The sequence below is a fragment of the Aquarana catesbeiana genome, linkage group LG04 (genome assembly GCF_042186555.1).
Source record: "Aquarana catesbeiana isolate 2022-GZ linkage group LG04, ASM4218655v1, whole genome shotgun sequence".
Classification (NCBI taxonomy): domain Eukaryota; kingdom Metazoa; phylum Chordata; class Amphibia; order Anura; family Ranidae; genus Aquarana; species Aquarana catesbeiana.
The window spans coordinates 388,901,780-388,927,394 of NC_133327.1; positions in this window are offsets into that span (position 1 = coordinate 388,901,780).

The following is a 25,615-nucleotide window of genomic DNA, read 5'->3' on the forward strand; positions in this document are numbered from 1 at the left end:
TATGCAAGTTATTGTCATAAAAAGTGTTTGGGGGACCCGGGTCCTGCCCCAGGGGACATGTATCAATGCAAAAAAAAGTTTTAAAAATGGACGTTTTTTCAGGAGCAGTGATTTTAATAATGCTTAAAGTGAAGCAATACAAATGAAATGTTCCTTTAAATATTGTGCCTGGGGGGTGTCTATAGTATGCCTGTAAAGTGGCGCAGTTTTCCCATGTTTAGAACAGTACCACAGCAAAGTGTAATTTCTAAAGGAAAAAAATAATTTAAAACTGATCGCGGCTGTAATGAATTGTCGGGTCTCGGCAATATAGATAAAACTCATTGAAAAAAACGGCGTGGGTTCCCTCCAGTCCATCAGCAGGCCCTTTGGGTCTGGTATGAATTTTAAGGGGAACCCTGAACCAAACATTAAAAAAAAAATTGCGTGGGGGTCCCCCCAAAATCCATACCAGGCCCTTCAGGTCTGGTATGGAAATTAAATTAAGGGAAACCCTGCACCAAATTTAAAATAAAATGGCATAGGGGCCCCCCAAAATCCACACCAGACCCTTATTTGAGCATGCAACCTGGCAGGCCACAGGAAAACAGGGTGGGAACAAGAGAGCGCTCCCCCTCCTGAGCAGTACCAGGCCACATGCCCTCAACATGGGAAGGGTGCTTTGGAGTAGTCCCCCCAAAGCACCTTGTCCCCATGTTGATGGGGACAAGGGCCTCATCCCCACAACCCTTGCCCGGTGGTTGTGGGGGTATACGGGCGGGTGGCTTATCAGAATCTGGAAGCCCCCTTTAACAAGGGGATCCCCAGATCCTGACCCCCCCATGTGAATTGGTAAGGGGTACATTGTACCCCTACAATTTCACACAAGAAAGTGTCAAAAACAGTAAAAAAGACAGGAGACACTTAGGGACAAGTCCTTTATTAAAAGATGAAAAAATAAAAATGTCCCACGATGTCCATTCAGGTGGAAAAAGTTCTGAAATTATTTATCTTTGGCTCATTTGTTTACCTCGCAGAAACCTGACATTTTAACAGGGGTGTGTAGACTTCTTATATCCACTGTACACGTATCCCCTTTGGATTATGCTGCCAATATCTACAGTGTGTGTTTTTTTTTAAATGAAAAGGCTAAATACCTTTTCCCACACCGCTGCAGTGCAGTCATGTTATTCCTCTCTGCTGATGTCACAGGAGAAGAAGAGCAGAGGGGGATCACATGACCGCACAGCTGCGGTGTGAGGAAATGTATTTAGCCTTTTAATTTTAGTGATTCAGTAATCAGTGATTCAATTTTCAGTGATCGGCACCATAGCTTATAGATTCTTTAACTTTCACAAAGACCAAATAATATACACTGATTTGGGTTATTTTTTTTACCAAAAGATATGTAGCAGTATAAATTTTAGACAAAATTTATGAAGAACAATTACTAAAGTTTTGAAAATTGAAAAAAGAAAAGGAAAAAATACATTTTCTTTTTCTTTCTTCATTTTCCAAAACAAATGAGAGCTGCAAAATACTCAAAATGCCTCTTAGCAAATACCTTGGGGTGTCTACTTTACAAAATGATGTTATTTGGGGTGGTTTTGTGCTATCTTGACATTTCAGGGCCTCCGAAACTGTGATAGGTAGTGAGGGGTGAAATTGTTTGTGATTGTTTTTTGGGGTCTTGTACACGGATAGGCTCCCAAAAGTCCCACATATATGGTATCCCCATACTCAAGAGAAGAATCAGAATGTATTTTGGGGTGTAATTACACATATACCCTTGGCATGTTAGAGCAATATAATATTTAGTGACAACTTTGTGCAAAAAACGTTTGTAATTTTCCCAAAACTTAGGAAGTGAAATCACAATTTTACACCCTTAGAAAGCCTGAAGTCCAGGAGGCTTTGCGACATGCTAATGATAGGTACAGACTCCATGCTGACTGCAGGTGCCTGCTTACGCCTTCCTACCAGGAAGTTCACACCTTGGTTTATTGGGACTTTCCATACTCTTCGCAGAAATACCCCAGTGGTTTACGCATTAGACCTTCCTTCTAATATCTCGAATGTATTTCATGTCTCCTTATTAAAACCTTTGGTCTGCAACCACTTTACCACCTCTGTGCCTCGTCCTCACCCTGTACAGGTTGAGAACCTTGAGGTTGAGTATGAAGTACAGTCCATTGTTGACTCCCGTAGGTACCATGGGCGCATACAGTACCTGTGCATTGGAAAGGTTACGGTCCAGGGGAACGCTCTTGGGTCTCATCCTCAGACGTACATGCCCCTGTCCTTCTCCCTGATTTCCATAGATGTTTTCGTCTAAAGCCTGGTGGTCCTCCGAGGGGGAGGGGTCATTGAGGAGGGGGTACTGTCAGCACTGGGCTCAGCCCTTTCTTCTCAAAGCTGGCCAATCAGCTGTCATCTAATTGTCAGCTCCTATCTCTCCACAGTGACTCACTTGTTGATGATATCCTGCTCGTCAGTCCTGCCTACTTAAGCCGTCCAGCCCAGATGATCTCTGCCTTCACCTTGGTCACATCTCTAGAGATGCTCTCCTGTGTTCCTGTTAAAGACTTGCTTGGTTGACATTCCTTCTGGCTACAGATCCTGCTTGCTGTTCTACTACGCTCATCTCTGGCTCCCTGACGTTTTCACTTGTCTGACTATCCGTTCCTTAACTCTGGCTATGTTTTGACTATGTTTACTCTGTTTACGTTTTTTTATTATTATTAAATGAGTGTTATTTAACTGTACTTCTGTCTCAGTCTAATTCATGGTTTCTGATAGGGACACTACTTGTGCTAGCCACCGCACCAGCTTGAACTGCACTTATGGGACTCGCCATGTCACCACGTGATACTGCAGTGCTGGTTTGTCTAGGACCAGGATGTACTAGGCCGCTGGTGCTTGCCAGTTCACCAGAAGGATGAGGGGCACTAGTACTGGCTCTCTGCTCCATATAAGAGCCCTGCGGTTCTTGCACCTCAACAACAGAAGAACGGGTTTGGGTATGCCTGACCTTAGCAGGGATCACTACTTCATCATCAGAGCTATCTGTCAGGGTGCTGCTGCTGTTTACTGGTTCATATACTGAGCCTGAATCTGCCAGTGAGGCGGCTTCTCCTTCGCTCTCATCTGTCATGCTCAGCAACATGTAGGCCTCTTCACTAGTGTACCTCTTATTGCACATTTTGGCTTCTAAATTTATAGGTACAACTAGTGTGACTCAGGCAAAAAGAGCAACTGGTTGTCAGTGACTGCTTCAACCGCTACCAAAAAAACTGTTAGCGCTCGCAGGGATCAGGCCTGACTCTGCGTACGCTGCAGTTATGTGTGTTGTGTTTTGTAAGTGACAGTGATCAATTGATATTGCCCTTGGGTGGGCTGGGCTGGGCTAGGCAGAGGGTCTAAACACAGGTGCTAGTAGGTATCTGGACTGATCCTGCAAACCTTGCATTTTTGAGAACCCTAAACTACTGGGGATGCTAGTATAGATCTGATCAGATCAAAGATATTGTTCTGTTGTTCTGTTCAGACACTATACTAGTAAGGGAGGTGTATGATGCGTGTGTGGGTGTTAGCGCTACTGGCACTAATCTGACGCTGCCTGGAATTGATGCTGACCCTAACTGATGCTAAAATCTGTACTGGGGTGCGATCAGGGGGTTAAACCTTTATTTGGTAATATATGTCGGGTACCCTAACGCTATAAAAACCTGACAGTGGCAGTAATTAGCTAACTGGCTATCTAGAGTCACCCATGACACTAAATACAGTGATCAGAAAAGAGATCTGTACACTATATTAGTGACAATAGTGACAGGTGGTGAAAGGGTTAACTGGGGGGGTGATCAAGGGGTTAAACCTTTATTAAGCAGGTTAAGGGGGGTACCCTAACTGCCCTAATGCTGATGAACCCCTTCAGATCCACTATTATAGCCAAATGACAGCCACAGAGTGGACCTACTTTGCCGGGAGGCGTCAGTAGATGTCCTCCCCTTTGCACGCTCCCTGCGCACCCCCTGCAGGGCGCACGTGGCGCGCGCTGTGATCATCAAGTCAATGAGACTCTGGTGATCACAGATCGGGTACGATGCCAATCCTGGCCCCTTACCATGTGATCAGCTGTCAGCCAATGACAGCTGATCATGTGATGTAAACAGAAGATTTTTTTTTTTTTACTCCTCACACTGACAGCATGAGGAGAGAAAAAAGGCGATCACTAGCTTCTGTGCAAGGGACATTGGTACCGAAGAGGAAGTTGCACAGCCATCTCATCTGTGCCCACCAGTACTGCCTGCTAGTGCCACCTGCCAATGCCCACAGTGCATAACAGTGCCATGATTCAGTGCCCACCAGTGCATAACAGTGTCGGCAATCAGTGCTACCTATCAATGCCCATGAATGCCCCCTATCAATGCCCACCAGTGTTGCCAATCAGTGCCTCTTCAGTGCCACCTAGCAGTGCTGCCTATCAGTGTCACCTACCAGTGCCTAACAGTGCCCATCACTGCCACCCATCAGTGCCCATCACTGCCACCTATCAGTGCCCATCAGTGCCAGCTATCAGTGCCACCTATTTGTGCCACCTGTTAGTGCCCTTCAGTGCCACCTATCAATGCCCTTCAGTGCCGCCCATTAGTGCCATCAATCATTGCCACCTCTCAGTGCCCACCAATGCCACCTATCAGTGCCCACCAGTGCCAACTCAACAGTGACCACCAGTGCCGCCTATCAGTGCCCATCAGTACTGCCTTATCAGTGCCATCAATGCAGCCTATTGGTGCCCATCAGTGCAGCCTCATCAGTGTACATAAATGAAGGAGACAACTTACCTGTTTGCAAAATTTATTACCAAAATATAAAACGGTTTTGTATTTTTTTATGGACTTTTTAAATTTTTTTAACAAAACATAAAAAACCCAGAAGTGATCAAATGCCACCAAAAGAAAGCTCTATTTGTGGGAAAAAAATTGATAAAAATGTCATTTGGGTACAATGTTGCATGACCGTGCAATTGTCATTCAAAGAGTGACAGCGCTAAAAAATGAAAATTGGTCTGGGCAGGAGGGGGGTTTAAGTGCCCAGTAAGCAAGTGGTTAGTGTCACAAGTGGCACCAGTACAGTGATCAGTGAAAAATCAGAAAACTGCACTTGGTTACACAGTGACAGGGAGTGAAGGGGTTAACTGGGGGGGGAATCGGGGGAGTGTTCAGGGGTGAAATGTGTGCCTACATGTACTGTGTTAGTGTAGTGTTGGTGTAACTCACGTTTGGATGTCCTCTCTCTGGAACCAAAAAGGATTCCACGAGGGGAGGTGACATCACTTCCTCTGCCTGTGTTTACAATTCACAGGCAGGGGAAGCATTTCATTTGTCAGAACCGATCAGCAGTTCCAGGCCAGAAATTATTGGCCTGTAACTAATCCAATTGCCACAGGCACTGTGAGGGCATACGTGTGTGACCCCTACCCGTGGGCGTGAGCGCTGTACAGCTACGGTGATTCACGCAGCAATGCCATTCTACCACTGTCAAACGACGACGGGAGGTCGGCAAGTGGTAAACAGGTTATTTCACATGGCATATGCATACTTGCAACTACACCCCAAAACACATTCTGCTATTCCTCCTGAGTTTGGCGATACCACATGTGTGAGACTTTTTTACAGCCTAGCCACATACAGAGGCCCAACATGCAGGGAGCACCGTTAGGTGTTCTAGGGACATAAATTACAGATCTAATTTCATGATGACCTATCACACTTTTGAAGGCTCTGGAGCACCAGGACAATGGAAATGCCCACAAAATGATCCTATTTTGGAAAGCAAACATCCCAACGTATATTCTATGAGGCATAATGAATCTTTTGAACATGTAATTTTTTTCCCACAAGTTTTTGGAAAATGTGGAAAGAGATAGAAAACACATTTTTTTTTACACAAAGTTGTCCATTTATACAATATTTCTAACACATAGCATGTACATAGAAAACATTGCACCCCAAAATACATTCTGCTGCTCCTCCTGAGTATGGCGATACCACGTGTGAGACTTTTACACAGCCTGGCCACATACAGAGGCCCAACATGCAAAGATCATCGTCAGATGTTCTAGTGACATAAATTACACATCTTATTTCCTGACAACCTATCATTTTCGAAGGCCCTTCATTTCTAACACATAGCATCTACATACCAAGAATTAAACTCCAAAATGAATTCTATTGAGGAAAGGGTAAAAAAAAAATATTTCCCGTTGTTTTAATAGTGAAGTGGTCTACAGAGGAAAGCATTGGTCCAGGCAGCAGGCAGGGAAATGCATAGTGACAACTAAAGTAATTATCCAGGCAGCAGGCAGGAATAGTGTCTATAATCAATACAGTGATATTGTCAGCACAGTCCAAGCATTAGTCCAGGCAACAGGCAGAGATGTGGTCAGCAACAGCCAAATAAATTGTCCAGGCAGAGACATGGTCAGCACAGCCAACATTTTGGTCCTGGTACACTGTTACCTGCAGACACTCATTATTCTACCGCTCTCTAGCCCTTAATAAACATACTGCCTCTTGCTACAGCTAAATACTTCCATAGTACAGGTAGCAGGCAGAGGTGTGGTCAGTTCATGCGGCAGGCAGAGGCATGATGGCAGGCAGAGGCATGATGGCAGTAAGTCAGCAGCAGACTGAGGGCCTCAGTCAGGTAAGAAAACACATTTTTTTTACACAAAGTTGTCCATTTATACAATACTTCTAACAAATAGCATGTACATAGAAAACATTGCACCCCAAAATATGTTCTGCTGCTCCTCCTGAGTATGGCGATACCACGTGTGAGACTTCTCTCACCCAAATCTCTTTGAACCCTCCGGTCTCCAGATCCTAATCCATAAAATACAAAACCCAGAGAAAACCAAAAACGTTGTGTTCTCTATCCAGAAAAACAATTCTAGAGCCCCTCACATATGTGAGACCTCTGTGTACTACAGTAGCAGGGCAGCAGATCAGTCCAAGCGGTAGGCAGAAGCATAGTCGATAAAACAGGTCAGGGTAAGTTCACATGGAAGGCAGAAACATGGTGGATCAACAATTCAGACGGTTGGCAGAGGCATAGTCGAAAAACAGGCCAGGGTCAATTCAAGTAGAAGGCAAAAACATGGTGGATCAAAAATTCAGATGGTAGGCATAGACATAGTCGTTAAACAGACCAGGGTCAGTTCATGTGGAAGGCAGTGGCATGGTCATTTGAGGAAGCATGGAAAACGGTCAGCACAGGAACTGAAAATGGAGAAGAGGTTAAAAATTTGGGCTAATATTTTAGAGATCTGTGAAAACATCAGAAGCATTCTCCAATGCTTAGGCCGGGTTGGGAGGGACACTGGGAAGAATGGTAGCTGGTATCTCATCTAACGCTTCCTTTGCTTATATGCATATGCAACATCTTTTTTGGCGCCTTCGGCCTGCTTCAGATGGTGGTATGCTGTCCGGGAAGTGACGCTCATGAAGTCGGCTAACAGCATCAGATCGAAGATTTTCTGGGCGGAGGGTCTTTACTGATAGATGAGGGATGTGATTATTTCTTCAATGAATTTTAGGAAGGGGGGTGGGGCTTGTATTTGGTGTAGGCGATGTAAGCATTGTAAATGGCCAAATGAATAGGATAAAACACAAATTACTTATACCAGAAATGTGACCTCCTTATTGCCAAAAAGAGCTGAAGGATTTGATCATTGAAATCCACCCCCCCATGTAAAGGTTATAATCTTGGATGCATGTAGGTCTTTGAATGGGGCCGGGAATCTGTGGTGTCAATATGGATGGTGGACAGCATGTATACATCACTCTTATACTTCCACTTCAAGGCCAGCACTCCGTCGTTTCTCAGAGTTGCTTTTTCCCCCTCAGTTTTTTGCTCACTAAAGCTTGTGGGAAGCCCTTTCTTTATTCTTCATAACCTTTCTTCATAACCTTTTTTGCAGATGTGGATATGCCAGGTCCCATGCAATTTTTCTGAGTTGTGCCCATGTACGTTGAGCACTCAGGGGACTGGAGCTGGGACTCTCTTACTTCATACTGTATATGCGGAACGCATACAGCTATCCCGTGGCTCTTTCATGCAGCTTGTAAAATCTGACTCCATGTTTGGCCTTTTTGCTAGAAATATATTGTTTTATTCATAGCCGACCATCCACACATATATTTTGATCAGGGGCATAAAGTTCAGCAAATCTTTGAGAAACAAAAAATTATAAGGTGGAGCCCATTCTGAGATGTCTATCCATTTGAGCAGGCTGGTGCTTTTGTGTGCTTTTTGCTGATTTCGGGTTGCCTTGATGTAAGTGTTTACTATGTCGTTTTAATAAACCCTTTGTTGAAACGTACTGCACTATGAAACTTCCCTCTTCTTCCCTGCTCTGGGATTTATCCTAGAGCTTTTTAGATTCAATATCAGCTCTTCCATCAATACCGAGGTCTCTGGGTCTAGTAATGAATTGGATCTGCAGCTACAGCCCAGCCTTTTGGAGCTTGTTAGGATTACTATCCAGGGCCTGATATCTTCATTGTCTGCTGTTCCATCCATACGGAGGTTCCAGAGTCCATTGATGAATTTGATCCATTATCACAGCTCAGCTTGTTGGAGGTCATTGGGAGTATTATCCACCGCTTGATATCTTTTATCGTCTGGTAAGAAGTAAAAGTATGTGGTATTGGTCTGGGGTGGCGCCCGCTTCTGGACTGTGTCGGTGTTGGCCCTTAGGGGGGCCCGCTCTGCATGGCGTCCGGAGGGGTTGCGGGCTATTTGGGGGTCCTTTCATGATGGAGAGGTTGGTGGCAGGGGGGAGTGTGTCGCTCTGTATCTGTATGGTTTTCCTTGTCCACGGGGGGGGGGAGGTGCAACCAGAGCAAGCTTCCTCCACTATAAACTGATACAGGTTATCTGGGAGGGCAGGCCACCCCTTCTTGTCTGTTCTGGGACATGGGGGTGGCTTTTGGGGGGGCCGGAGGGCCTGCTCCGCATGGCATCCGGAGGGGTGGGGGGTCTTCTCATGCTGGGGAGGTTGGGGTAAGAGGGTGTGTGTCATTCAGCTGAAGTTCTGTTGTAAATAACTTACATAGGTACACAGGGGTGCAGCACAGGCAGAGTGAGGACACTGGGCAGGCTTAGTATGGGTTGGAGGTTTGTGGGGATTGTATTGCTGGAGCCATGTTGGGTTCAGTGTCCATGGCCACATAAGGTGGGTTGTCCTTCAGGTGCAGGGGCCTCATTTCTTGGCATAGGTTGAGTCATGGGGCAGCACTGCTTACCACCTTGTTCCAATGGTTGGCAGCTCACATCCCGCCACGTTACTTGGGAGTGGCTAGCAGGTACCTTCCTGTTTGCTAAAATATCATTAAAGCATGTCCTTCGCGCTCGTCAGATGGTAAAAGTGAAGAATAATGCCCCGTACACACGGTCGGATTTTCCGATGGAAAATGTCCGATCAGAGCGTGTTGTCGGAAATTCCGACCGTGTGTGGGCTCCATCGGACATTTTCCATCGGATTTCCGACACACAAAGTTTGAGAGCAGGATATAAAATTTTCCGACAACAAAATCCGTTGTCGGAAATTCCGATCGCGTGTACACAAATCCGACGGACAAAGTGCCACGCATGCTCAGAATAAATAAAGAGATGAAAGCTATTGTCCACTGCCCCGTTTATAGTCCCGACGTACGTGTTTTACGTCACCGCGTTCAGAATGATCGGATTTTCCGACAACTTTGTGTGACCGTGTGTATGCAAGACAAGTTTGAGCCAATATCCGTCGGAAAAAATCCTAGGATTTTGTTGTCGGAATGTCCGAACAAAGTCCAACCGTGTGTATGGGGTATATGTGAAAAATCTCAATAATATTGTAAGGTGAAAGTATGAAAATCACATTACAAAATATTATATTGCAGCAAAATGAGGGTGTTCACACCAACACTTAATTAAGTAAGTAATGTATTAGAATTTCACGCAATATTTTAGTGAGTGGAAAAAAAAAATTAGAAGATGAGTGCAATAAAGTGGATCAAAGTGAACACAATGTGTATCTAAAATGATGAAAATTCTAATAAAATAAATTAATAATTAGTAGTGGTGGTAGTGGCATATATAGCCTTCACTGCAAGGACCAATTGTCTCTGTATTGCAGTTTATTGCTGTAGCCACTAGCTCCTAATTGGTGATAATAAAGTAGGATAAAGTGTATCAAAGTGAACACAATATGCATCTAAAAATAATGAAAAATGTATTGAAATAGATTGATAATTGGTAATGGTAGAAGTGGCATAGACAGCCTTCACCATGAGGACCAATTGTCTCTACATCACATTTGGTTGCTGCAGCCACTAACACCTGATTAGTGATAATATGTGCAAATCGTGCAATATAGAAATAGTATCATAAAACCACAAAGAAATGAGAATAAAAATAAAGATAAACTAAATAAATAAATGATGCACACTAGTGCTAAATTGCAATAAAAAAGTTGCAATAAAAAAGTTAATGTCATAAAGTCCACTGGTGAAATACATAAAATTGAAATTACAGCAAGAGAGTCTTTAAAAAAGAGAATTGGGTTGATGAGGACTCTCTGATCTTCTGATCAATAACTGGCAGGTGTTCAATATAATGTGATGAGCTTGTGACACTCCTAGTGGTGTCTCTTGTGTATAGTCTCGCAAAACTCTCACCTTCAAATTATGGTAAAGAGGCATGAAGTGGTTGTAGATTTCTAGTACAAACGCTATCAGTGTAGTCCATGCATTCTTCCCTGTTAATCCTCCATTGCTGTTCCTACCCAACTCCGATCTTGTTGCCTTCAAATTATGGTAAAGAGGCATTAAGTGGTTGTAGATTTCTAGTACAAGCACTATCAGTGTAGTCCATGCATTCTTCCCTGTTAATCCTCCATCGCTATTCCTACGCAACTCCGATCTTGTTGCCCTGTTCATGAGGGGGGGGGGGGGGGTACAACCTTCCAGAGGTCAAATGCCACAAAAATCCCAAACAGCTACTGGCCAAACCGCTTTCAGTCCTACGTTATCCAATCACTTTATCCTACTTTATTATCACCAATTAGGAGCTAGTGGCTACAGCAATAAACCGCAGTACAGAGACAATTGGTCCTTGCAGTGAAGGCTATATATGCCACTACCACCACTACTAATTATTAATTTATTTTATTAGAATTTTCATCATTTTAGATACACATTGTGTTCACTTTGATCCACTTTATTGCACTCATCTTCTAATTTTTTTTTTTTTTCCACTCACTAGAATATTGCGCAAAATTCTAATACATTACTTACCTTCCTGTTTGCACCTGGGCACCCCACAGCATAGCTTCTCAGGGGTCACATAGGGCACGTATTATTCAGACATCCTCCATTCAGAGGTTACTCACTGTGTCCACTACTCCACAAGTCATGCCATGGTTTCAGTTACGATGATCTCTTTTTCAAATCTGATTTCAACAATCCATGCATTGTTACGAGTGGTAGCGTTGGTATGTTATGTTCCTTTTTTCCATAGTCATTGTCTCTACAGATCATCAGGGATCACAAAGCTTCTTATTTTTTCAGTTTCAGTCCCTCTCTTGTTTCAGTCCCTCTCTTGTGGGTACTTTTTTTTCACATAAATACCGGCATTTTCTTTGCAGCTCATACATGTTACATGATCATATTTTCACGTGTTAGGCTTACGGTGTTCTACCAGTGTGGGGTCACTCTTCACGTTTATGGGGGCCAATGGATTGGGATGTTCGTTTTTAATTGACTTGTGCGGTGGCAAGTCTCCTCGACCATTTCTCATACGGTTCATGTTACATATTTAAGCGTCATGAAATTTCACCACTCCTATAGTTGCCTGACACGTCTTCAGGTTTTCCTTAGGCCTGAGCTACATTTTAATTTGCCTGCCATGCTTCAGGTTGCTCGGCCTCTGTATTTCAGGGGGTTGACAAGTTTTTCAGTCCTACATTGTATTTCAGGGTTGGCCTCAGTCACCAGGTGCAGGTCTTAAAGGATAAGTGAGGAAAGCTATGTTGAATGTAAGTTATGGTTGCTTTTAAGGTACTATTCTTGCTCAGATATTAATACTTTTTTTTTTTTTTATCACCGCTTACTGGTGTCTCATTGTCATTTCCATACTCGGTGCATGTTTTGCCTTCACGTTTTTAGGTCACGGCATTCACCACTGCAGTATTACCTATCACGTTTATATGTAACAGTGGGTTGAGATGTTGGCTTGTGCAGTGGCGAGTCTCCTTACCCGTTTCTCATACAGCAGACCTTGGACTGTTTTCATACATTGTTTTCATTGTACTACTCACTACATTTGACCTGACATGCCTTCCTGTTCCGTAGGCCTGAGTTTACATTTTTAATTGGCCTGCTTCACCTCAGGTTACTCGGCCTCTGTAATTCATATGGTGAACATTTTCTTAGACTTATATGACGCATACTTCATTTTCCCCTAACATTGGGTTGTCATTGCATACACGGTATGTGATCATATCCTCACACTGTAGGTATTATGGCAACACTCCACTGCAGGTTTATCTATCACATTTATGGGTAACAATGGATTGAGATGATTTTTTCTAATTGACTTGTGCTGAAACTAGAAAGGGTTGGGGAGAGTATAGCAAGGACTACTCCAAACAATCCCTACCTCCCCTTCAAAAAAATATGTGGACTATTATGGTACCCCATGAAAACCATACAATGTAGATAAAAATTTAAATTTATTGAATTATAAAACATAAAATGTATATATATATACAGTTTGACAACAAGGCAACTTAGGGATTGTTGCAAGACAACATATATTCTAAAATAACAGTGCATAAAGCCCGCATGGGTAAATGAAGGCCAGATAATGTACTTAAGGATGTTAGCCTCAACAGTTTCGTGGCAGATGCCGCTTCCTCAGGCCAGATGAGATCTTAGCTATTCCAGGGTTGCAGTGAGTGATATCAGCTCTATTTGAGATTTACCCCATAGTGTGGGCAGCGCAGGCGTGGGGTCACTTTTGGACTGGTGAAACAATGGTTTTCTCCACGGACAATCAGGCTACTACATAAATTGTTAACAAAGGCAGATCCAGGTCTTGCTCATCATGACTTCTGTATGTAGGCTGATTTGGCTGTCCCTTCAGTTCCATTTCCACATACACTGTGGGTTCATCAGTGGTGTAGAGTATACAGCAGTGGATGTTCTGTCTCGTTTTAAACTACCCGATATTTCCCCGACAGGTCCCAGACACAGACATCTGTGTCACACCGTCCCGCAGTTCTCGCTGCTAACTATGGACTAGATTCCCACTGGGCCAAAGCAGCAGTTTTGATCAACAAGTCATTGTCAGTTAACATCAGGAAGGCTTATGAAATGGCCTGGATTACTGTCCAGGCTTTCCAGTCTAGGTATCCTATGGGTGATTGCCACAACATTTTTAATCTACTTGCTTTTGTTGCTTTCTTCAGGTATCCAGCATTTTTTGTCCTTATGGGACCCTAATAGGCCATCCATTTTACAGCACATCACATCAAGGCCATTCTCAAGGGGAATCAGAAGAGTAACCCCCTACCACAGTTAGCAGACTCCCCATTAGAGGGCATATTTTAAGGAGCATGTCCAATTTACTCTCCAGGTCTCCATTTGGGCTGCTACCCAGCTTGGTCCACAAGGCGGCCATGTGTCTGGCTTTCTATGGTTTCTTCAGGCCAGGTGAGTTCCCTTGTATGGGGATGAGATTCTGCATACTCTTGATCTACCAGTTAGTTAGGTACCCCGTTCATTTCCGGTTGCTTCTGGACACTTGCAAGAGGCAGCAGACAGGAGTCGGTACTGACATTAGATTTTTCGAGACCAACGATACCTGGTCCCTGTTCACGTAATCATGAAGTTAGGTAGATGGAATTCAGCATGCTTCTCCATATTTATATCCCGGATCCAAATGTGGAGATGTCACAGGTATTATTGCATTTGGCTGATTTATGCTGCATACAGTGACTTTCAATAAATCTGTTTGGCTAGCTCATCCTACTGTCTTTATTTTTTCCCCCTTTAGGCTTACTGACCATGTGACTATGGCACACCCCATGTCACTTCTTGTTTTGCCTTCGTACCTTTCCTAATACGGTCTACTAGAGACTCCGAGTACAAGTGGGAATTTGTAGGAGGAGTCAGGCTGTATTTAAGCCCGCCCTCTAGCCTCCATTTCCTGTCAATGTTTCTCTCGTGTCCCACCCACCCTTTCCCTTTTCTTTCTATTTCTTGTCTTTTACTTATACTTGGGTATGCCCCCTTCAGGCATACTGACCACGTAACTATGGCACACCCCAAGTCACTTCCTGTTTTCCCTAGAATATGGTCTATTATAGACTCCGAGTACAGATATGATTTTTTTTATATGTGTATATATGTATTTGCATTTAATCACCGATCACTCTATATATTTGCTATCAAATATCTCATTCATTAGTGTTTTGAGTGGACTTATATGTCCTGTGTTTTTTGCACTGTGAAACTACAGATTACCGCACCTTTTTTCTTATTTTATATGTTTGTCTCAGGGGTTTGGACCTTTTGGGTTGCAGCTTTTTGTTCGTTATTTGTTTATCTAGTTTTTTCCTAAATAATCAAGAGTTTAATTATTTGCCTCAACCAGGGGGTAGGATAAGCGCAGGATTTTTTACCTTTTTTGAAAAATGTATACGTGGGAGAATTTTACAGTATATAATTGGTCATAGTTTGGATGATCTCAGGGAGGGCACTGGGTGTTGTCACTGAAGTGAAGAAAGCGCATGGTCATCTCATAGTGGGATTTGGGCATTACAGGGGGTCCCCGGGTTACAAACAATTTAGGGACTGTAGGTTTGTTCTTAAGTTGAATCTGTTTGTAAGTCGGAACAGGTACATTTTTTAAGTGTAGCTCCAGCCAAAAAAAGCTTTTTGGATAGAATAGGGAAGGGTTAACACCCCTGTAACATTTGTTTTGCTGTGTGTGTCCCTGTTCAGAAGATTTCACCTCACTTTCTGTCCCAATGACAGTCGGATTTTGAAAATTTTGGGTTGTTATGGAAACAAGCCTTGATAATAAAGCATCAGTGGAGGTACCTTTTCCCCATAATAGCTCTTACAGGAGTGAATTTCCCTTCCTAGGGGTAGATTTCCTCTCACTTCCTGTTGTCTCCCTTCATTTTGCAACTAGGGGACCCCCTGTACTGAAGAATAAATGGGCATGTGGTGGATGGGTTGGGTGGACCAGTAGTCATGTCCTTCATTTTTTTTAAGCTCCATGTTAAAGGTAAGGCCCATAAACAATTGGATCTCTCCACTCATATGGGCATAGGATGATTGTTTTCAGTATTGGCCTGCACATCTGGCTGTGCGGTGAAAGGGGGACTGCTTGCTGATACCAAGTTGGTGGCAGCCATGTTGGGTTGGCAAGAACATCTGGGAGGTATGTAGTGGCCCTGACTCTTGGGGTATGTGACACTCCAGCGCTGGTATTTGGGGGATTTGAAACTCCTGTGCTGGTACTTAGGGGTGATACTCTAGCGCTGGTCCTGGGCCTGGGCATTTCATCCTGGGTTCTATCGGTGATGACTGCCTGGTTTTCAGAGCACTGTACCCTTTTAGGAGGGACCTTTACATTCTCCGATTTGGTTACCAATCCACAGCTTTCAATCAGTTCAAACTCTGAATCGGAATTGGAGTCTGACTGTAAGAACTCCCCTCTGCTCTCATCAGTCATGCTTAGGATCTGAAAAGCCTCCTAACTGCTGTAAACTTTTTTGGACATGGCTGGGACTGGACTGCTGATGGTGTCTGTGTGATGGGTACTCTGGTGATGGGCTGTGTGGCGGATACTTTGGTGATGGGCTTTGTGATGGGTGCTCTGGTGATGGGCGGCTGCGTGACAGGTACTGACGGTCACTGATGGGTGACAGATACACTGCTGACAGTCTCTGATGTGTAACAGGTTCCCTTTATTGGCACTGGTGTGTGACATGGGCAATGATGAGTGACTGATTGGCGACAGGTGACTGCTAACGATCACTGATGTGCGACAGGTGCACCGCTAATGGTCACTGATGGGCGACAGGTGCACCGCTGATGGTCATGGATGGGAGACAGGTGCACCACTGGTGTTCACTGATGGGCTACAGGTGCACCACAGATAGTCACTGATGGGCAACAGATACACTGCTGACAATCTCTGATGGTGACAGGTACACTTTATGGGAGCTGATGGGTGACTGATGGGTGACAGGTGCACTTTATGGACACTGATGTGGTGACTGATGGGTGACAGGTGCACTGAGGGGGGCAACAGTAGCACTGCTGGGCACTGATGAGGACAGGTTCTCTTTATTTCTGTGCTTGTGCAGTACACTGAACATGCACAGATCGGTAACTCACTGATCCTGGCTCTTCTCTCCTCACACTGGAAACAGTGTGTGAGGAGACAAGAGCCAGTAACAGCTAGTTACCAGTCTGTGTTAACAATTGTGATCAGCTGTGAATGGATCACGACCAATCACGTGGTAAACAGCCACAGTCATTGGCTGTCTACCACTGTTAGTGTGCTCCTGAACGCATGCATGCGCCATATGGCTGGGCTGACATCATATGACGTCAGCCTAGAACAAGAGCTGCCCCGCTCTGCCGTCACTTTACGGCAGGTGGGAGGCGTTTAAAGAGAAGTTCTTATTTTTAATTGGAATAATTCTCTTGGCTCCTCCATTGGACTGTGGGTATCGAGATAAAAACTAGTTGACTGTGGATGCAAAGGAATGTATTCATTCACTAGAGAAAAAAATTTGATTTTAAAATATGAAATTGAATGTGGTAGTAAAAATTATTCCAGAAACAAATAGCTTTGTTTATATGATTGTGGAACAGTAGTGCATGTAACAAAAAGGCTTTGTTTGGTTGGTCTGTTTTCTTGTCATATCCAGAATATTTTCACTGATTATTCTTTATACCAGGCCAGCATTTTTTTCTTGCCTTACAGTCCTGAATACATTGTGCTTAGATTTTGAACATTTAGGAACTGCAACATTTTTTAAATCACATTTATTGTTTACAAACGTTTTTATTGCTAAATAACATAAAGACTGGGTGTAAATGCACAGTGAGAACAATAAGTATAGTGACCAGGTAGCCTAAAACAGCTTAACAATGTATCTCACATGTTGCCATTAAAATTGCTCAATACAATACATAATGAACCCATCATTTGGGAAAGGAAGAGAAAAAAGAAGTAGGGAAAATGAAAAGAAACCAAAAGAAAAGAAAAACTCTCAATTGTGATATATGTGCAACCCAGGAGTAAGGAAAATGCCATCTTTCAACAAGGATGTTATATTCAGCAATTTATGGAACATAAAAAAAAATTGAGCGTAGGAGTCACTTGTCTGGCAAGTTCTATCAAGTATTACAATAGTCAGTTCTGTTGAGCCTCTGCAGCTGGGACAGAGGGATCCTCGAGTCTGTTACTAAGCAGGTGTGCCATCCAAGCGTTCCACTTACGGTCCAAAATGTGCATGGAGTCCAGGAGAGTATGATGTAGTCTTTCCATAATCCTAATGGACTCCATGCGTAAAATCACCTGCGACCAAGATACATGGGAGCGTTTCCAATTCATTGCTATTGCCCATTGGATTGCGCTAAAGAGAGTATGGACTAATTTCTGTAGTGGGGGGGGACAGCTGGGAGTTCGGCAAACAGCAAACACATTTGATATGTCAAGGTAACCGATATTCCAGAAAGAAGTGTTATGAGAGAGGTTGTTTTTTGCCAAATAGAATCTAAGGCCTTACAACTCCAGAACGTGTGCAACAGTGTACCCCTGTCCTGGCATCCTCTAAAACATGTGCCAGAGACCAGTGGGTATATTCTGTGGAGACGATCCGGAGTGTAGTACCAACGGGTATGTAGTTTGAGTACCGTTTCCTTTATGGATATAGAGTGTGTACATTTGTACATGTTGTCAATCATGTCTTGCCAGTCCTCCACTGGGAACTCCTGAGCCAACTCAGCCTCCCATGCCTCCATTGCTATAGATTTTGGAGGGGAATTGTAGTCGTTAAGGTATCGATAAAGAGTGGCGATTGTCCCCTTATCCCTAGAAGCCTCTCCGCACAGGAGTTCAAATGGAGTTTTTGACTGTTCTACTCCGCCAGCTATGATTGCTGAGTAGAAGTGTCTTATTTGTAAGTATTGGTGAAACTCCAGTCATCCCATGGCATATGTTTGCTGCAAGTGAGTGTACGAACAGAAGGAAGTGACCTGCAACAGAGACTCAAGGCTCACCAAACCCCTTGCAGACCAACTAAGGAATGACGTGTCAGAGGAGAAAGCCGGAGGGAATGAAGGTTCTCCCAAAAAGGAAGATAGGAGTGGTGTGTCAGATTCTAGCTTGAACTTTATTGAGTAGAGGGACCACAGATATAGTGATTGGCCTACTATATTGTTAAGTGGGGTGATGTCTTTTGGAGATATTGAGCATGACCAGAGAAGACCCAGGAGATAATAAGGAGCCACCGAGATCCGCTCAAATTGCAGCCATGGTATAAAGGTAGGGGAGGTATGCCACTGCGCCAATTGAATAAGGCGGGGTGCCAGGAAGTACTTCCATAGATCCGGGCATCCCAAGCCTCCCCTCACCCGGGTTCTAAACATCAACAGATGACCAAACTGGGGTTTTTTGCTTTGCCATATGAATCTGAGCAGATCTGACTGGATTGCCAGCAGTGCAGAGCGAGAGACATACAAAGGCAAGGACCTAAGGAGGAACAAAAGTTTAGGAAGGATATTCATTTTAACTGCTTGGATTCTCCCTAAAAATGATATATGGTATGAGGACCATTGTGTTAAAAGATGTTTGACATTAGAGAAAGCTTGAGGGTAATTTAGGGAATATATCTGTTTGAGAGAAGGGGCTAGTTTGATGCCTAAATATTGCAGTGAGACATGGTTCCAGGAGAATTTGAATTTATCCTTAAGAGTAGTCAATAAAGGTTGGGGGAGGTTAATGGGCAAAGCCGAACATTTAGAAGGGTTCACTCCTAGGCCCGTAAGGTTGTGAAAGGAGTCTAGAGAGGACAGGAGGTTGAGAAGTGAGATCAGAGGGTCAGAAATATATAATAGGACATCATCAGCGTAGAGGCTAAGTTTAAATTCTTGGCCGCATTTTTTATATCCCTTAATGTCAGGGCTGTTAGAGATGGACTTAGACAGGGGCTCCATAGCGAGGGCAAATAAAAGAGGGGAGAGGGGACACCCCTGTCTAGTTCCACACTTCAGAGAGAAGTGGTCAGAGTTGCACCCTGGGAGCTTAATGCGAGTTCTGGGGTGATGATAAAGGGCCTTAAATCCATGTATGAAAGCACCACTAAATCCGAATTTCAATAACACTGTGTCCAGATAGGTCAATAGGACACTGTCAAATGCCTTATTTATGTCCAAGCTCAAAAGTAATACCTGTCTAGAGTGCATATTAGCGTCCTGGAGTATATTGGTGGCCAAACAAATGTTATCGGTGATCTGTCTGGATGGAATAAAGCCTGTTTGGTCAGGGGATATCAAAGTCGTTATAAGTTTGGCCAGGCGGTCTGCCAAAATCCGTCCAAATATTTTTAAGTCATTGTTTATAACTGAAATGGGGTGGAAATATGGGGGGAGGGTATGGTCTTTGCCTGGTTTGGGTATGAGGGACATATTTGCCAGTATCATTTCCTCAGGGAAATGTTTCCCTTTGAGGATGTGGTTATACAATTTAGTTAGTGTGGGGATTAAAGATTCTGCAAAGTTTTTATAATAGACAGCTGAGAATCCATCTGGGCAGGGGCTTTGGAGGGTTTAAGGGAGGAGATGATAGAGGCCACTTCCTCTGATGAACAAGGGGCATTGAGGATTGCTACTTGCTCCTCCGATAGTTGAGGGAGCGAGAGAGTGTTTCCACCAGGTTTGTGAGGGAGGAGGATGAGAGGGGTCCGGGCCTGAAAATAGTTTCTGGTAAAAGGAGGAGAAAATATTTAGAACTTGTTTGGGGTGGGTGGTGAGGTTGCCTCTGTGGTCTTTCAGCTTGTAAAGGTGGGTTGGTTGTGTGGTCTGTTTGAGTTTACGCACGATCATCATGGAAGCTGAGTTACTGTGAAGGAGGAAGCAGGCCTTAGACCATCTAAGAGATTTTTCTGTGTGTTCTGAAAGTATGTCATCTAGCGCTCTTCTTTTTTCATTTATCTGGAGGAGCAACTCCTGTGAAGGCGTCTGAGTGTGTCTATGGTACAGTTGTTCAAGATCTGAGGTGAGTTTGGGAGTGTCATATTGTTTTTGAAGTTTCTTAGTTGTTGAGATTTCTATTAGGTGGCCCCTCATCACAGCTTTATGAGCTGCCCAAAGGGAGGTGGGGGAGATATCCTCTACATTGTTGTGTCTAAAATATTCCTTAAGGCGTTCCGACAACTGGGTTAAAACCACAGGGTCAGTAAGTAATGTGTCATTGAGGCGCCAGGATCTGGCTGCATGGGGGAGGCCTAGACAGGAAATTTGGGTGGAGACTATGTGGTGGTCAGACCAGGGGCAAATATGTATATTAGGTGAGGTAGAGTTTACAGTCAGGGAAGGAGAGCAGAAGATATAGTCCAGGCGGGAGTAACTATTGTGGGGGTGGGAATAGAAAGTGTATTCTCTAGAGCCTACGTTATGAGCCCTCCAGACATCTATTAGTTGAGAGGACTTCAAGGAGTGTTGAAGGGATTTAGGAAAGGCTTTAGAGGTGGGGCATGTTCGACTTCTATCCATCCCTGAGTGGGCTACTAGGTTAAAATCCCCCCAATTAACAGGTGAGGGGAGTGGAACCTATCTAGGATCTGAAAAAATTATTTAAAGAATGTAGCCTGTGAGGCGTTAGGCACATAAACTGAGGCCAAAGTTAATTGTTTATCCTGAATGGAGCCTTTAACTATCACAAAGCGACTGCTTGGATCTCTATATATCTGTTGAGCCTGAAACATCACGGAGTTTCTAATAAGGATGGCTGCCCCTCTAGACCTGGACCCATAGGTGGAGAAGTAACATTGTTTGAATGTTTTGTCTAAATACGATGGGTGGTTATCAGTGGAGAAATGTGTCTCTTGAAGTAGGAGAATACCAGCACCAAGAGATTTGTAATCTTTAAATGCTTTTCTCCTTTTTTTGCGGGGAGTTAAACCCCTTTATATTGTGGGAGATTACTTTAAGACCCATAGTGTAAGGTGAAAAATTTAGGATCCAAGGGGGGTCCAGGCCGAGAGGGGGCACCCAAACAGCAGTACATTTTACCCCTAAGAGAGCATACAGCCAAAGTAAATAACCCTACAAGGAGATGTGCAATTTCAATTTGACCTGACTGAAGGGATAGCAACACACATATCACAATGGTAGAAACATCTGATATGAGTAACACAAAAAGAATAAGAAAAACAAAACAGGGAACAAAAAGAAACAAAAAAACTAGTAACCATAGAACTGGGCCAAAAATGGCAATACATAGTCTTGGGGGGTCAAGGGGGAAAACGCCACAGAGACCTAAAAAAATGTCCATTTGGACCAAAGGGTCCAACACTCTAAATTCTTGGATCCATAGAGTCCGCATAAATGCAAACGTATCATGAGAATTTACCTGAGAGGGGCCCACCTGCTCAGACACCACTAAACAGATGGGGAGCCGACGGGCCCCAGACGGTGAAGAGTGCAGCGTCAATCAAGCAGACACAACCGGAAATCCGCGGTGAGCCGGGAGAGTCCAGGTGCAGCAAAGCATGGTGGGAGAGGTCCATTGTTCTTAACCTTGAGAAAAAAAAGAAACATAAAACATAGAGATAAAACAAAAAGGTAAAAATGAGAGGTGCAGTTAGACTCAATGTTGATCCCGGCGATCTCTTCTGGGAGGTGGGGTAGCCCAAATAGCTGAGTGACGCGGAGTGGACGGCAGCCTGGGCAGGGTAGCCGCATCTAGGAGGCCCAGCTTCACCAGCAATTCCTTGCCTTCTGCTATTGTGGTAACGGTGTAAGTCATGCCATTGTGGGGTACCTGGAGCTTAAAGGGGAAACCCCAATGGTAGCGGATACTTGCAGACTGAAGAACTGATGTAACCTCTTTCATCTTCCTGTGCTTGTCAAGGGTGGTGGGGGAGATACCCGGGTAAATTTGAATGGGGGTACCCTCTAGGCGAATGTTGGGAGTGTTCCTTGAGGCCCTGAGTATGTCCTCTTTAATCAGGAAGTCCTTGAGGCAAAGCAGTATATCTCTAGGGGGCTTCTCCGGGGGAGGGCGCAGGGCCCTATGAATCCTATCACAGGAAAAGGCTGTCAGGGGGGAATCAAGCAGGAGAGATCGAAATAGCTTCTGGATCGCGGGTAATAAATCGGTTACCGATTCCGGTAGTCCACGCACATTTTGAGATTGTTATGTCTATTCCTGTTATCCAGGTCCTCAATGTGAGCTTGAAGTTGCAGGACCATCTCGGACAAGGACTCATGCTCCTTTCTGAGATCTGAACACGCAGTCATAGAAGAGCCAGTATGGGTAATCCACCATCCTTACTATAAAATAAGAGGGCACAGAGCAGGCATAGTAACAGACTATTAAAGCTGCTGTAATGAAAGGATGACAAACTGCATAGGAAGAGATTAGGGTCAGTTAAAAAAAAACTTTTTATCATCATTTTAGGTGCTGCTTTTTTTTTTTTTTTTTTGCTGCAAAGTTTCTCTTCAAGAAAAAATATCTTATCAGTTTTAAATCTGAAGACTGCTTCATTCACTTGTTACTGATCATCTGTTCTTATGCCGCGTACACACGGTCGGACTTTTCGTCTACAAAAGTCCAACGGACACTGACGGACTAAAGCTGGCTGGTAATCCGATCGTGTGTGGGCTTCTCCGGACTTTCAGCATACTTTTTTAGCCTCAAATCCGACGGACTTTAGATTTGAAACATGCATCAAATCTTTACGTCGTAACTACGACGGACCCCGAAGTCCGCTCGTCTGTATGCTAGTCCGACGGACAAAAAAAAACGACGCATGCTCATAAGCAAAAACTAAACGGAAGCACTCGGTCTAGTAAAACTAGTGTTCGTATTGTAGGTAGCACATTCATCACGCTGCAAAATCTGTGATCGTTGAATGCAGCGCATTTTATTTCTTCTTTACGAATGCTCTAAAGAACGAAGGTGTTTTGCTGTTCATAATCAGAGTTCTCCCAAACTGATTTCTGGATTCTTTTTCTCTTTGATCTCATGAATGATATAGTATGCATTTTAAAAACAATGTTTCCATACTAATAATACTTTTTCCCCTTTTTTTTTTTTTTTTTTTAGGTTTGTAAAGTTACCACAAAGAACCCATTATTCTTTTTTTTTTATAGTGATTATTTTTTAGTTTTTAGATAAAGTTAACCCAAAGCACCGTTTTTGGTTATGTAAATTTTTTGATTTTCAAGACTTAGCACTTGAACATTATTAACATTAGTAATGTATTTTTGGTGTGTTTTTTCCAAACTCAATGAGATTGTTGTCCCTTGTTAATTTAACATTGTGTGTAAAATCAATGATTTAAAAGAAAACACATAAAGTCTTTTGCTAAACTCAAAAAAGATCCATTTATTCATGGTCAAAATAAAATAAAGAGGAAGTCAACGCTGGAAAAAGTCGGTGTACAAGAAAATTGGGATCTTGCGGAGTCCATATAAGAGGGAGCACAATCTGGTCCAAGAATCCCAGAGATCAACAGCACCAGCAGATGATCTAGATGTCCCCAGACTGTGGTCCTACAACAGCCTGCGTCTTCTGTCAGACCAGACTGAACCCAGGTCATCACTTTCTTCTCTTCCCTGCAGCCTTTCCTCCACGCTGCCCTGCAGCCTTCCCTGTAGTCTTCTTTTGAGGCTGTGGCTCTGATGTTTCAGTTGTGGCAGGAGGAGGAGGAGGAGGAGGAGGAGGGGGGGCTGCCTCATGTAGTTGGGTGTTTTGTGTTAGCGTGCCCTGCAGCCCCTTATGGATTGTTTCCCCAAATAGGCGCTCACAAATGAGGCGCTGCTCCCAATCCATCTGAAGAAGCCTGCTGGCTAAGTAGCAGCCATAGGATTCTTCCGCTTCGGGGGGGCTCCTTAAAAAATGGGTGGCCTCTTGCATGAGGCGCAGGGATGCGTCCTGTGTGACCATCCCCTTCCTGGCCCTTTTTTTGGGAAGGTGGAGGGAAGGCACTTGGGATTCGGTCAGGCTCCTACTGGGCCCAGCCACCTCACTTGGCCCAGCCACCTCACTGGGAGCAGCCACCTCACTGGGAGCAGCCACCTCACTGGGAGCAGCCACCTCCTGCCTGACACTGGGCCCAGCCTCCTCCAGGATGATGGTGAATCCGGCCTCCTCCAGGCTGTCCATGGGCCCAGTCTCCTCCTGCCTGCCACTTTCCCCACATTCCTCCTGGATGGACTCATCCTGTGTATAAAAAAAGGACAATAGTTTTAGTATATTTTTTTGGGTTCATCAATGACACACAGTTTGCTTCTCATGAATAGCAAATTCAATGTGAATACATCTCTTTAATAAAAGAGTCTAATCAGACACCCTAATTATTTCAAGCAGGTGCCAAACATATTTAGCCACTACTGTCAATTGATATGTATACACAATTTTGAGTGACAAATTATTTTAGACAATTATAACATCCAGTTAACATCATTAATATTAGTACAGTAAATATTTGTTAAAATAATTTACCTGACTCCAGATGGTCATATCTGGTTCATCCAGGATGGAAGACCCAGCTTGCTCCTCATCAGCCTCTGCTGGGGTGGAGGGAAGGGTGGAGGGAAGGGTTGAAAGTGATGGCCTGGCTTCATTCTGGTCATCCAGAAAACGGAGTTGATTGTAGTACCACAGCCTGGGTACATAAACATCATCTGCTGATGCTCCTGATCTCCTTGATTCCTGGATCTTCTTATGCTCCCTCTTATACATGTTCCTCAAGACCCCAATTTTCTTGAGCAATGTCTCCATTGTTGCTTCTGGGATGGTCGCCTGGACAAAGGACAGAAGTCTCTCCAGCGTTGACTTCCTCACATGCTTTGCATAATACTGAGGGTGTTTCACCTCCCACAAATTCCTCATCTCTCGATATTTCGAAATAAAAGCTGTAAGGAACTCTGGATCCTTAAATAGGGGATTCATTATATCTGGAAAAGATGAAGTCACAAGACAAAAAACACTTTTATTATAGGTTTCTGCTAACCCCTCATCATCTTCTCCCTATGTAGGCCTCATCAATCTATCAAGCCATATAGGCCGCTTGCTACAAAGTCATGACCATAAAACCCAAAAAATATATATCTAAAATTACCTTCGTTTTGTAACGTCCTGGTCCACTATCACCTACCACAGAACGTACGTACGACACGTGCGCAAGGGCCCTCTTTACACACTACGCATGTGTGAAACTCCGCCTGCGTCGCCCGCCCCTGACGTTCGAAATTAACTCATGTTCTCCGCCCCCTAATTCAACGCACAGAACGTACGTACGACACGTGCGCAAGGCCCCTCTTTATAC